Source organism: Struthio camelus, chromosome 7 (genome assembly GCF_040807025.1).
Source record: "Struthio camelus isolate bStrCam1 chromosome 7, bStrCam1.hap1, whole genome shotgun sequence".
Taxonomy (NCBI): domain Eukaryota; kingdom Metazoa; phylum Chordata; class Aves; order Struthioniformes; family Struthionidae; genus Struthio; species Struthio camelus.
Window position 1 is genome coordinate 44,020,099 of NC_090948.1, and position 14,197 is coordinate 44,034,295.

A 14,197-nucleotide genomic window follows, 5' to 3' on the forward strand; every position below is an offset into this window, starting at 1 on the left:
TCCTGTTTTGCCAGCAGTCTGTTTATTAACTGCATTCCAGAAGTTATGAGTTCTTCATCTCGGTAGGTTTTCTTTCTCTAATACCATTTGTCAGTAAACTGTTAAGCACTTGCCACTTTTTACTTACTTATTGTTAGTCTCTGTTTGATAGTTATTTTTTAATTAACCAGGTTCATGTCACTGGTTCTTTTATTTAGTCATCCTATCAGCATTAGACATGAAGCATCAAGTTCTGCCTGTTTGTCAGAGCTATGTAGTTATTCTTTGTTCATGTCTTTGAAGATTACTGTTAATCAGTCAGTTCTCATGGTTTGGTAGATTACCAGCTGGGCCAGTGACTAGATATGAATCATGGGCTGGAAGGATCAATTGTCCATCAGTACCCATCGGACACATGTGATAGGGAATGAAGTAGCAGCTAATGATTTGGGGTATTTGCTGGCTAATTTTTGGTGGTTCTCAACAGACACTCTATCAGCCTAGCAGGGATTTATCTGCCTTAACTTAGACAGCTGCAAATGCTTCAGGTATCCAGGTGTTTGTCATTGATACCTCTTGCCCTAGACTCTCCTGTCAGACATTTTGGATCTACATCTGGTAGGCAGATACATTCAGATGCTGAAAGACCCGCTGCCATCTCAGACATCTCTCATTAACACTCAGAATGTACCTCCTTCTCTGCCTGGACATCTCACTCCAACCAAGCCCTCTGTGCTAGTCCCCATTTTCCAGTTGGCTAACTCCTGTCATCACCATCTGTAAAATCATTTAATTAAGTTATGCTCAGATTTTTACTCTCCAATCTATACAGCACCTCAATGAGGCCACTGAAATAGTAATGCTGTTTGCCCTCACAAAATAGATGTATTTGTTCCACAGATGTTCGCAGCAATCTTGTGGTACTCTGAGTCAGTCTGCAAGAAAGAGAGGATAAGAGAAGGATCAAGATTTCTGTCAAGACATTTCTGTTAACAACCGTAGCCAGAAGGACTCATGAGATACTGCAGTAGTTTCATGGGCACTTCAGTGTTAGGAAAGAAACAGGACCAGAGCAATACGGCTTGTTAGGACAGGCAGGGATCTGAGCCAGCCAGGGCAGAACTCGATGTAGGCAGCAGTCAGGGGCATGGTAGCAGTGGCATAGGAAGTGGCATGTCTGAGGTAGGGAAGGCTGGAAATAAGGAGTGAAGGCAAGTCAGCATGTTCATCGTGTCACATATTATGGCTTCTTCAAATACATCAATAGCAAAAGGAAGACTAGGGAAAACGTCGGCCCGCTGCTGAATGGGGCGGGTGCCCTGGTAACGAAGGATACAGAGGAGGCAAAGTTACTGAACACTGCCTTTGCTTCAGTCTTCACTGCTGAGGCCAGTCCTCAGGAATTCCAGACCCTGGGGACGAGAGAGGAAGGCTGGAGAAAGGAAGACTCTCCCTTGGTCGAGGAGGATCAGGTTAGAGATCTTTTGTTCAAACTTGACATCCACAAATCCATGGGCCCTGACGGGATGCAGCCACGAGTGCTGAGGGAGCTGGCGGATGTTATCGCTAGGCCACTCTCCATCCTCTTGGAAAGGTCCTGGAGATCAGGAGAGGTGCCTGAGGCCTGGAAGAAAGCCAATGTCACCCCAGTCTTCCAAAAGGGCAAGAAGGAGGAGCCAGGAAACTACAGGCCTGTCAGCCTCCCCTCCATCCCTGGAAAGGTGATGGAACGGCTCCTCCTGGAGGTCCTCACTAAGCATGTGGAGGACAAGAAGGTGATCAGGAGTAGTCAGCATGGCTTCACCCAAGGGAAATCATGCTTGACCAATCTGATAGCCTTCTATGACGGAATGACTGGCTGGGTAGATGAGGGCAGAGCAGTGGATGATGTCTCCCTGGACTTGAGCAAGGCTATTGACACTGTCTCCCATCACATCCTCCCAGGTAAGCTCAGGAGGTGTGGGCTAGATGAGTGGACGGTGAGGTGGCTTGAGAACTGGCTGGATGGCCGAGCTCAGAGGGTTGTGGTGAGTGGCGCAGAGTCAAGTTGGAGGCCTGTGGCTAGTGGTGTCCCCCAGGGGTCAGTCCTGGGTCCAGTCTTGTTCAATGGAGTCATCGATCACCTGGATGAAGGCCCAGAGTGCACCCTCAGCAAGTCTGCTGATGATACTAAACTGGGGGGAGTGGCTGACACACCAGAAGACTGTGCTGTCACTCAGAGGGGCCTTTTACAGGCTGGAGAGCTGGGCCGAGAGGAACCTCCTGAAGTTCAACAAAGGCAAGTGCAGGGTCCTGCACCTGGGGAGGAATAACCCCATGCACCAGGACAGGCTGGGGGTTGACCTGCTGGAAAGTAGCTCTGCAGAGAGACTCCAGCGGAGGGCTATGAAGATGATCAGGGGATTGGAGCATCTCTTCTCTGAAGAAAGGCTGAGAGAGCTGGGCCTGTTTAGCCTGGAGAAGAGAAGAGTTTCCCACCCAAGAGGTTCCCACTCAGCTACCATCCTTCTGGGTGGTGTTTCAGAAGCCTTACATGACAGCAAGGCATGATCAGCTCTCTTGGGCTGATCACCATCACCATATACCTTGAAGGATTACACAACCAAAATTGTAAGCAATCTGGGCACAAAGTCTCAGCAAATGTCTTGAATTCTACCTGGCATCATCCAGGACAGAGGCTCTGTGACCTTGGGGATTTGGTGACTTCACGTGTGATTATACGAAGAGTTCAGACTCTTCCCCAGAGTCTGGACCGTCCCACCACCCAACCCAAGTATGTGCTTTTTTTTTATGTTAACTTCATTCCACAGGAGAGAGAGTGAGCCAATATTGACAGGAGATACTTTGGTCCAAAAGCCCCTCTTATGGCTGTAGTGGTCATCTGCAGCAGTCATCTAGACCATGACCTTCCTAATCACTCCCTGGTATCCACTTGGTGTCAGTCCAGCCTCAGCACTTTCTTCAGGCCCGAAACACTGGCAGTACCTGCCCCCTTGGTAAACATGTCTGGGCAAACTGTATCTTATCCTATAGGTATACCTCATATGTAGCTGTTGGCAGCAGAGACAGGTCCCACAAATGGATGCCAGGCCTGAACTGGACCAGTCATCTTGCATACTGGCCTCTACTGTAGTTTTTCTTTTCCTTATGCTCTTTCCTCTTTTTTCCCTCTCTTCACAAGACACTTCATCTCCCCACTCTGCCTCTGGAGCCTCACTTCCTCTGGGCACCACCAGATCCCAACTGTGGAGTGCTACAACCAGACCCAGCAGGAAGCTTCTTCTGTTGCAGAGTAAACTTTCAACCCCCTAATGTAGGTGGTGGAATGGGCTAGTGATCTATTTGAGATACACTATACCCTCTGTGACATTCCCCCAAACAGACTCTGCTATTGCTTGTTAACTTATGGGGCTGAAGGAGAACAGCCGTCTGAACAGATGTCTGTCTGAAAAAAAGAAAGGACCACAAAATCACAGTAACTGGAAGCCAAATACTGGAAGCTCCCCTGAGGGTCTCCAGCCTGAGGTCAGCTCACAGTAGGGCCAATGTCACAGCTACAGCAGGTTGCTCAGGGCCATGTCCAGTGGGGATTTGAATATCTCCAAAGATGGAGTCTCCACAACCTGTCTGGGCGACATGATATAGTGTTTGGTAACTCTTAGAGGAAAAAAAGGCTTTTCTTATGTTTAAGTGGATTTTCCTGTATTTCAGTTTGTGCCCATTGCCTCTTGTCCTGTCACCAAGCACCACTGAGAAGAGTCTGCCTTCGTCTTTTTACTTACCCCACTGGCAGGTATTTATACACATTGATCAGATCCTCCCTGGACCTTTTCTTCTCCAGGCTAAACAGTCCCAGCTCTCTCATCCTCTCCTATGTCAGATCCAATCCCTTAATCATCTTCATAACTCTTCACTGGACTCACTCTGGCATGTCCATGTCTTTCTTGTCTTGGGGAGCCCAGCATTAAGGCAGCACTCCAGGTGTGGGCTCACCCATGCTGATTAGAGGGGAAAGTTCACTGATCTCCCCTCATCCACTGAGCTAGTCATCTCATCAGAGAAGGCTATCAGGTTGGTCAGGCATGACTTCCCCTTCACAAATCCATGCTGACTACTCCCAATCACCTTCTTGTCCTTCATGTGTCTGGAAATCGTTTCCAGCGCTATGCGTTCCATCACCTTCCCAGGGATGAAGGTGAAGCCAATCTGCCTGTGGTTCCCTGGATCCTCCTTCTTGCCCTGCTTGAAGAAAGGAGTGGCATTTGCTTTCTTTCTGTTCTCAGGAACTTCAATCTTTTCCATGTTCTTTGTCACCAGGACCCCTGCCCCATTTGGCAGTGGGACCATATTTTACCTAGTCTTCCTTTTGCTGCTGAAATCCTTCTAGAATCCTTTCTTGTTGCTCTTCATGACCCTTGCCAGATTTAACTCCAAGTAGGCTTTGACCTTCCTATTCCTATCCCTGGGTGCTCAGACAGTGTCTCTGTATTCTTCCTGGGTCACCCATCCCTGCTTCCACCACTTTTACACTTCCTTTTTATGTCTGAGCTCCTTGTCAGGAGCTCCTTGTTCATCCATGGAGGCCTCTTGCTGCCTTTGCTTCATTTTCTGCTTGTTACGATGAACCATTCTTGAGCTTGGAAGAGGTGATCCTTGAAAATTCACCAGCTCTCCTGGACCCCTGTTCCCTCCAGGACTGTATCCCATGGGATTCTTCCAAGCAGGTCCCTGAACAGGCCCAAATCTGCTCTCCCAAAGTCCAGGGTTGTGATCCTGCTATTTGCCTTGTTCCTTCCTCTTAGGATCCTGAACTCCACCAATCCCATGGTCACTGCAGCCCAGGCTGGCCCCAGCCCTCTAATCCCCGACTGGTTCCTCCTTGTTTGTAAGCATAAGGTACAGCAAATCATGTCCCCTCGTTGGCTCCTTGATCATCTGTGTTAGGAAGCTGTCATCAATGAACACCAGAAACCTGCTGGATTGCTTTTGCCCTGCTTTGTTTTCCCTCCAGCAGATATCGGGGTGGTTCAAGTCCCCTGTAAGGATCAGGGCCTGCATATGTGAGACTTCTTCCAATTGTTTGAAGAAGGCCTCATCTATTTCTTTTTCCTCATCAGGTGATCTATAGAAGACACCCACTACAATGTAACCCATGTTGTTCTGCCTGCTAATCCTGACCCATAAACTCTCAGATGGCTCACTGTCCATCCCACAGCAGAGCCCCATGCATTCCTGCTGCTCTCTCATGTAAAGGACAACTCCCCTTCCTCGTCATCCCAGCTTGTCTTTCCTAAATAGCCTTTATCCATCAGAGCACTCCAGTCATGTTAGCTACCTTACCACATCTCAGTGATCCTAATGAGATTGTAGACCTGTAACTGGACACAGACTTCTAATTTGTCCTCTTTGTTTCCCATGCTGTATACTTAGGGCACAGGCACAGGCTTCAGAGAGGCATCAAGTCATGCTGACTTCCTAGAAAGGGCTTTCCCCATAATAGGACCAAGGCACTTCCTTATTTACACACATATGCTTGGGGCAATTCCACTTCAGCCCTGTTTTCTTGATCAAAAAGTTTACATCATCCCAGACTCTTTGCTTGCCAACCCTGTCCACCACTTTCTTATTTGGACACTGGTCATGTCAATGGCAGTAACTGACACTTGGAATATGCAGATGTAGTAGACACCACTCTGGAGCAAGGTATTATATGTTTATTATCTTGAAATCCCCGAATCACAGGGGGAACTCCAGGAACCTTGTGGGGAAGTGACCAGGCTGTCCCAGGCACTGCAGAGTGTCAGCCCATAGCAAGGTTTGGAGGGGCATGGGTTTAAGGAGAAGTAATAGGCTACAATGTGGGGTACTGTGCATGTGCTATCAGATAACAAAGGAAGCAATAATTCTTTAGGCGTACAGATAACAAGGGAAGCAGTAACTCTTTAGGACTACAGAAGTCCAGATTGACACCTATGTGGTGCAAGTCTAAGGGCTGTGACCTGCTGTTTCTCATGGGTTCTGCACACCAAGTGTTTTTGGAGCTGGAATGATTGATTGGTCAGCATGCTCCTGTCTCCTTGCCAATCTTCTGCTGTTTATCCACTACAGGTCATTCTTCCCACCCTCATCATTCCCATTTAAAGCTCTCATCATCACCAGGTTGGCCAGCCTGTTGGCAAAGATATTTTTACCCCATTTTGTCAGGTGGATCCCATCTCTACCAAGCAGTTGTCTGTCCTTGAAGAGGGTCCTATAGTCATAGAAACTGAAACCCTATTGTTGACACCAGCTGTGCAACCAATTGTTGATCTACAGGATCTGTCCAGTCCTGCCCAGGCCCTTCCCCCTCATCAGCAGGGTTGAGAAGAACACCACCTGGGCCCCCCTTACCCTTAACTATCGCCCCAGAGCCATGTAGTCACATCTGATGCTTTTCAGGTCTCCCCTGGCAGTTTCATTGGTGCCCACATGGAAGATCAGCAGGGGGAAATAGTTTGATATATGCTTCCAGAGGTGCTGCTGAGTGTGAATTCTGGCAGTGTTCCTGGCATCTATACCCATTTATTTGGACAGGTCTTGAAGAGTGGGGAGAAGCGTGACTTACAGAAGCAGTAAATGTGGCTACCTTCCCCTTCAGTTCCTTGCACTCTTTTCTTCCTTTCTTCTTTTCATGTCCAGTCTCAAACAAGATGTGTCCCTCCTACTTTCCTACCTCTCCTTGCCCAGATTGTGTCGCTTTCTGATGAAAGCCAGTCTATATGCGATGATAGAGCAGGTCAGGTACCCTGCACTGAACTGTGTGTAAAAACACATACCTGAACAAGTTTTTAGTAGCGCATCACAAGTTACAAATGGACCTTACATAATCAGTGAGAAGTGTTGTTAGTGTTCAGGTAGTGTTGTAAGCCACCCAAGAACCAGGACATGTAGGCTGGCAAGACCTGATGAGGAGCTGACCTTATTCCAAGGAATGTGTCCCTTCCATTGTTCCTAAGTCAGTGGTAACATAAAATAGACTGACCACACCAAGTAGAGGGGAACAGAAAGTGAGGACTCTATCTGTGGCATACATGCTAATCTCCTGAATAGCTAGAATAAATTAATTCCATGCAGCTCCAAGGAGCTTACAAAGAGTGAGTGGCAGGGTAGGGGAGTGAAGAGGAGAAAATGATGGAAAAGATAGTTGTGTCCTAATGTCATGGAGGAACTGAACCAGAACCTGAGTGACAACCCCAGAACCCAGAGTCCTCTATGGCAACAGGTAAGATGTGATCTAGTCTCCCTTAGGTGTAGCTCATTTGTGGCACACATAGAGTTAATTTGAAATATTCTCCTGCTGTTGATAAGGAATCACTCCTTGGGTGACACAGTGTGCCAAACTGTTTGTGCTTTAAACTTGCAGGATGAGCTGGAATAGCCAGTCACCTTCCCTGTGAGGACTTCCTTGCCCACTTTGTTTGAGAATCAGCTGGTTAGTGGGTTGAAAGCATTGCCTAAATCAGCTGACCCGATAGCCGAGTGGCTGCCATCCTCAGCTGAAGAAAGAATTTGGTGTTTCTTCATGAGCTGGAGAAAGGGCAGTCCAAGTGGAAGCTCTCAAGCATAGCAGAGTTAATATTGTCTTGGGACCATAAGTTAGCAGTCTTAGCCCTGGATGCATCTGCCATAGATAAACAAAGACAAATGGGCCCAACTGATGGTTTTAGAGACTAGGTAATGCAAAACAACAGAATCACTCATATGGAGTCAGAAGATATTTCATAATAGCTCTTACATATTAAAGGACTTTTGTCAGTGATGGACATTGTTGAAGAGCTGCATAAGCCATTCCTAGTGAAAAGGTGCTAAAATGCTGCACTATAGCATTTTTCATAGTAACAGTGGCACAGCAGAGAGAAACTGAGCTGCTGAGAAGGAAATAAGAGAAAATGAAAAGAGAAAGTCAAGTAGCTGCTGAGTGTGACGTCAAATTACACGAACCAGTTGAAGGCAGTCAGCCAGAAGTGCAAGTCTTGTGGGGTATTTGTTTTCAGGACACAGCCACATTGTTAGAACTTGAAGGCAAATGGGTTGCAAAAGAATTAAAGGATCTGAAGAGAAGAGTATGATCAGTAGAAGGAAAAGGCATGAGAGACAGAGGCAGGATGAGAAAAGAACCAGGGGTCTATAGTAGGCTGCAGCTGCTGCCACAGAGACATAGACAAGGTAATGCTGGAACAGAACGTCCTTGCAGCGGTGAGCTCTTCCACCCAGTGAGGACTGGTCCCCAAGCAGGGAGAGAAAGAGAGGGCTGATGATGTAGCTTCTGTATTTTAGTGGATGGAGAACTTCATAAAAGTAGACCAGCAGGCCCCACAGCTCCTGCAATGCAGAGGATAGCGTCTAGTTATGGGAAGGCTACATCAAGCCTAAATTGCTGTGGATGTAGTTGATCCATTCGCTCACCTTTGGCTCAAAAGGGCAAGCAACCAGCAAACCTGGAGAGCAGCACATAAGTGATAACTGTGTCTCACCAAAGCAGAAGGTGGGCCATTCTATGGTGGCCATTCTATGACCATGGGGCCCTGTTTGAAGATCAACAGCTGATGGGGAGCGATGGGATCCACCTTACCAAGCGGGGCACGCGTGTCTTTGCCAACAGATTGGCCAGTCTGGTAAGGAGGGCTTTAAACTAGGCAAGATGGGGGAAGGGGAGTGGTATAGTGGCAGGGGAGTCAGTAAAACACCACTCAAGTCAGGATGCCTCCAGCAGGTGCATGCAGCCAGGGGAGACAGCATGGGACATGGCTATGGAGGATCCTCTTGCACCTCTGCTGGGAAGCCTGCATGCTTGACTGGCTCTCTGAAATGCCTGTACACCAATGCGCGCAGCATGGGGAATAAGCAGGAAGAGTTAGAGCTCAGTGTGCGGTCGCAGGGCCATGATCTCATTGCAGTTACAGAGACATGGTGGGATAGCTCACATGACTGGGATGCTGTCATGGATGGCTACGTGCTTTTTAGGAAAGACAGGCCAGGAAGGCGAGGTGGTGGAGTTGCCCTTTATGCGAGGGAGCAACTAGAATGTGCGGAGCTCTGCCTCGGGGTGGATGAAGAACAAGTTGAGAGCCTATGGGTAAGGATGAAAGGGCAGGCTAACATGGGTGACACTGTCGTGGGGGTCTACTACAGGCCACCTGACCAGGAGGAAGTCATCGATGAGGCCTTCTACCGACAGCTGGAAGTAGCTTCACGATCACAGGCCCTGGTTCTCATGGGAGACTTCAACCACCCTGACATCTGTTGGCAAGACAGCACAGCTAGGCACAAACAGTCAAAGAGGTTCCTGCAGAGCATTGATGATAATTTCTTGACGCAGGTGGTGGAGACGCCAACGAGGAGAGGTGCGCTGCTAGACCTCGTACTAACAAACAAAGAAGGTCTAGTTGGAGATGTGAAGGTTGGGGGCAGCCTTGGCTGCAGTGACCAGGAGATGGTGGGGTTCAGGATCCTGTGAGGAGGGAGCAGGGCAATGAGTAGGATTGCAACGCTGGACTTCAGGAGAGCTGACTTTGGCCTCTTGAGGGACCTACTTAGGGGAATCTCATGGGACAGGGCCCTAGAAGGAAGAGGGGGTCCAAGAAAGCTGGTTAATATTCAAGCGTCACCTCCTCCAGGCTCAAGATCGGTGCATCCCTCTGAGGAAGAAGTCCAGCAAATCGGGCAGGAGACCTTCATGGATGAGCAAGGAACTCCTGGCCAAACTCCAACAGAAGAAGGAAGTACACAGAATGTGGCAAAGGGCACAGGCCACTTGGGAGGAATACAGGGACGTTGTCAGAGTGTGCAGGGATGCGACAAGGAAGGCTAAGGCCCAGTTGGAATTAAATCTGGCAAGGGATGTCAAGGACAACAAGAAGGGGTTCTTCAAATACATCACTAGCAAAAGGAAGACTAGGGAAAATGTGGGCCCACTGCTGAATGGGGCGGGTGCCCTGGTAACAAAGGATATAGAGAAGGCAGAGTTATTGAATGCTGCCTTTGCTTCAGTCTTCACTGCTGAGGCCAGTCCTCAGGAATTCCAGACCCTGGGGACAAGAGAGGAAGGCTGGAGAAAGGAAGACTCTCCCTTGGTCGAGGAGGATCAGGTTAGAGATCTTTTGTCCAAACTTGACATCCACAAATCCATGGGCCCTGACGGGATGCAGCCACGAGTGCTGAGGGAGCTGGCGGATGTTATCGCTAGGCCACTCTCCATCCTCTTGGAAAGGTCCTGGAGATCAGGAGAGGTGCCTGAGGCCTGGAAGAAAGCCAATGTCACCCCAGTCTTCCAAAAGGGCAAGAAGGAGGAGCCAGGAAACTACAGGCCTGTCAGCCTCACCTCCATCCCTGGAGAGGTGATGGAACGGCTCCTCCTGGAGGTCCTCACTAAGCATGTGGAGGACGAGAAGGTGATCAGGAGTAGTCAGCATGGCTTCACCAAAGGGAAATCATGCTTGACCAATCTGATAGCCTTCTATGACAGAATGACTGGCTGGGTAGATGAGGGCAGAGCAGTGGATGATGTCTCCCTGGACTTGAGCAAGGCTATTGACACTGTCTCCCATCACATCCTCCCAGGTAAGCTCAGGAGGTGTGGGCTAGATGAGTGGACGGTGAGGTGGCTTGAGAACTGGCTGGATGGCCGAGCTCAGAGGGTTGTGGTGAGTGGCGCAGAGTCAAGTTGGAGGCCTGTGGCTAGTGGTGTCCCCCAGGGGTCAGTCCTGGGTCCAGTCTTGTTCAATGGAGTCATCGATCACCTGGATGAAGGCCCAGAGTGCACCCTCAGCAAGTTTGCTGATGATACTAAACTGGGGGGAGAGGCTGACACACCAGAAGACTGTGCTGCCATTCAGAGGGACCTGGACAGGCTGGAGAGCTGGGCCGAGAGGAACCTCCTGAAGTTCAACAAAGGCAAGTGCAGGGTCCTGCACCTAGGCAGGAATAACCCCATGCACCAGGACAGGCTGGGGGTTGACCTGCTGGAAAGTAGCTCTGCCGAGAAGGACCTGGGAGGCCTGGTGGACAACAAGCTGACCATGAGGCAGCAATGTGCCCTTGTGGTCAGGAGGGCCAATGGTCTCCTGGGGTGCATTAGGCAGAGTGTTGCCAGCAGGTGGAGGGAGGTGATCCTGCCCCTCTCCTCAGCCCTGGGGAGGCCTCACCTGGAGTCGTGTCCAGTTCTGGGCTCCCCAGGACAAGAGAGACATGGCACTCCTGGAGAGAGTCCAGCGGAGGGCTACCAAGATGATTAGAGGGCTGGAGCATCTCTCCTCTGAAGAAAGACTGAGAGCTGGGCCTGTTCAGCCTGGAGAAGAGAAGACTGAGAGGCGATCTCATAAATGTGTACAAGTATCTGAAGGGGGAGTGTCAAGAGGATGAGGCCAGCCTCTTCTCCGTGGTGCCCAGCAAGAGGACAAGAGGCAACGGGCACAAACTGAAACACAGGAAGTTCCATCTGAACCTGAGAAAAAGCTTCTTCCCTGTGAGGGTGACAGAGCATTGGAACAGGTTGCCCAGAGAGGTAGTGGAGTCTCCTTCGCTGGAGATATTCAAAACCCATCTGGATGTGATCCTGGGCAATATGCTCTAGAGGATGCAGCTTGAACAGGGGGATTGGACTAGATGATCTCCAGAGGTGCCTTCCAACCTAAACCATTCTGTGATTCTGGGGACTGACCTGGTAGGGAACATCAAGAAAGAATGAAAATGACTACACAGAGATTTGGGAGCATCTGTAGGCTTTCCTCCCACAGCCTGTGTGTCCCCATGCCTGCTGTGGCTGGTTTGGCACACAGGGAGCTCCTCAATATTTGAAAAAAACGACTTATCAGCTATTTAAAGTGCTGCAGGACTGCATTTGGGAAGAGAAAGGCTGGAGGAGGTCTTTGGGGAAGGAATGCTTAAAATATTTCTTGATGGGACCTATTTTAGTTTTCTTGTTTTCACAGAACTAAGATTGACAATATGCAGCATATTCCCAGGCAGAGAGTAGATGCAGATCCTGAAAGCAAACTCCTGGATGAGATTCTGCATGTAGCACTCAAGGGGGTGAGACACGGTGCGAGAAGTGAGCCTTCTCCCTGCCTTCTCATGTCTGTGTTTTCTCCAAAATGGGAGTGGAACTCACACTGCCATCATTTCAGGGAATTTATTTCAAGATGAAAGGGCACAGACTGCATATAATAAGGGGGCGTTTGTGCTTGAGTTTTCTCAGTGTATTCACTAGCTGTTCTCTCTGTTTGTGTTTGTACTTAAAAATGTGCTGGAACAAGACCAGACTTTGTTTAACCTCTGTGGTTTGTATCTCGCTACCTTGGTTATAAGAGCATGCAGTTATGCAGGAGCAGGATAAGGAACCTCAGACATGTCAATGCATGCATTGCCATCAGTTTTCTGGGCAGGAGCAGAATTCATCCTTTTGTCCCACAGCAAAGGACGGCTCTATTTCCTTAGGGTTTTATGCAACTCAAGAGAAGCCCCCAGCCCTGTACTTATGGGTCTATGTTGTGTGGTCTCCCACAAAATGTCAGTTCCCTCAAAGAATGGGCTGGCTGCCCCCTGCTCCCTGCCCCCCCTCCCCCCCCAGCTCTCACCATTTCCAGCTCAGATGGAACTGAGAATGTACCCGTGTCTGTTTCTGCTCAGCCACTCAGTATTTCTCCTTGCCTGTGTTTTGTGGGCCCAGAGGCCAAATCTCTACTGTTAGGGTGAAGTGTCACTGCAGTTGGCCTTGCCGATCCCAAGACAGCTTACAGATAATGCATATAGTCATGTATACCAGAGATGGCTGCAGGGGAAGGAGCTCAGCAATGGAAGCTAGCACATAGCTAGAGGCTGATGACTGAAAGGGGAAACATCCCCTACCAGAAAAAAAAGCTATTGAGAAAGAAAGGGTATCTGCAATGTTTTCTTTTTAGTACTGTGTTGACACAATGAGAGCAAAGCTGGCCAGAGCTTTGAATAAGGTGGCCAAAATGGCTTTTTAACCCACTGGAGGCATTTCCTTGCAGGCTGCTAGCCAGTATACCACTATTGCAGGGCTGTCTTAACATAGCTCAGTCATAATCCTGGCTGTGCTGATGCACAAAGGAAAAAGGAAGTTTTTTTCCCCAGGTTTTCCTTCCATGGGTCTTTCATGTGGGTGTTTTTCCTGGGGAAGGGTTTCAGGTACAGGTTTCGAGGTTTCAGTTCCGTTTGCAAGAAGAGCATGCTGCCCCTGAGTAGCACCTCAGTGGAGAGGAGGGCCAGGAGCAGAAGGGCAATGTAAGTGTCCTTCGTGGGTCAAGGACAAAAAGTTTCTGAACCCTTTGGCTCCTCTCAGGGTTATCATTTTTCTCCTCTCTCAGGCTGACCCAAAGGCACAGGCATGATAGTTCAGTCCTCCTGGAAAAATGAGTGGGAGAGGACCTGTTTCCAGAAACAGGACTGTCTGGGGAAAGGTCCTGCTGTGAAGGGTCATGATATCAGGAGCTGTCACCATCAGAATGTTCAGAGCCTGTGTCAACACAGTGGTGTGGGCAACGGATGTGCTTCTTTTGTGCAGTGCTCCCTGCAAGTGGGTTTGGATCCCACCCTTGCTAGCGGCCAATATTATTGCTTCTTAGAGCCAAAGGAGAAGCTGTGATTTGGAGAAGAGGGATTGGTGGCTTGGTGCTTTCTCCACACCAGCCTTTCCCAAAGCATGTTTAAAGCTGGTCAACAAACTGCCCAGCTGGACAGATGTGTTACCAGTTCCCCTACTCCTGCTTCACCATGACTCCTGGTGAGACAGCTCCCTGTGTGAGGTGGCAGGAAGTAGAAATTCTGGTGGTTAGTCTATGCCCCTTGCCAAGGAATGTGCCCTCAGGTCCTTCCGGAGGTCTGCAAAGTTGGCAGCATTGTGTGCAAACAAATTGCCTGCTTTAACAATTGTGGGTGGGGGAAGATGAAAAGATTTAAATATCTGCTATCAGATAGACCCCTGCCAGAAATCAGTCCAGGTGTGGGCAGCCCTTTTCCCAGTCCTAGGCAGGGACTCCCAGTGGGACAGTGAGTCTCTCCTTCAGTTAGTCCCTCTCTGCTCTTTCCTAGTCACTGACACACTGGTTGGAGTAGGGGCTCAGGCTAGTGGTGGTGAGGGATGTTGCAGGTAGCACACCAGGCCAAGCCCCCGACTTTCTGCAAAGAGGTAGATTTGAGGAGGGGGCATGTGGTGGTA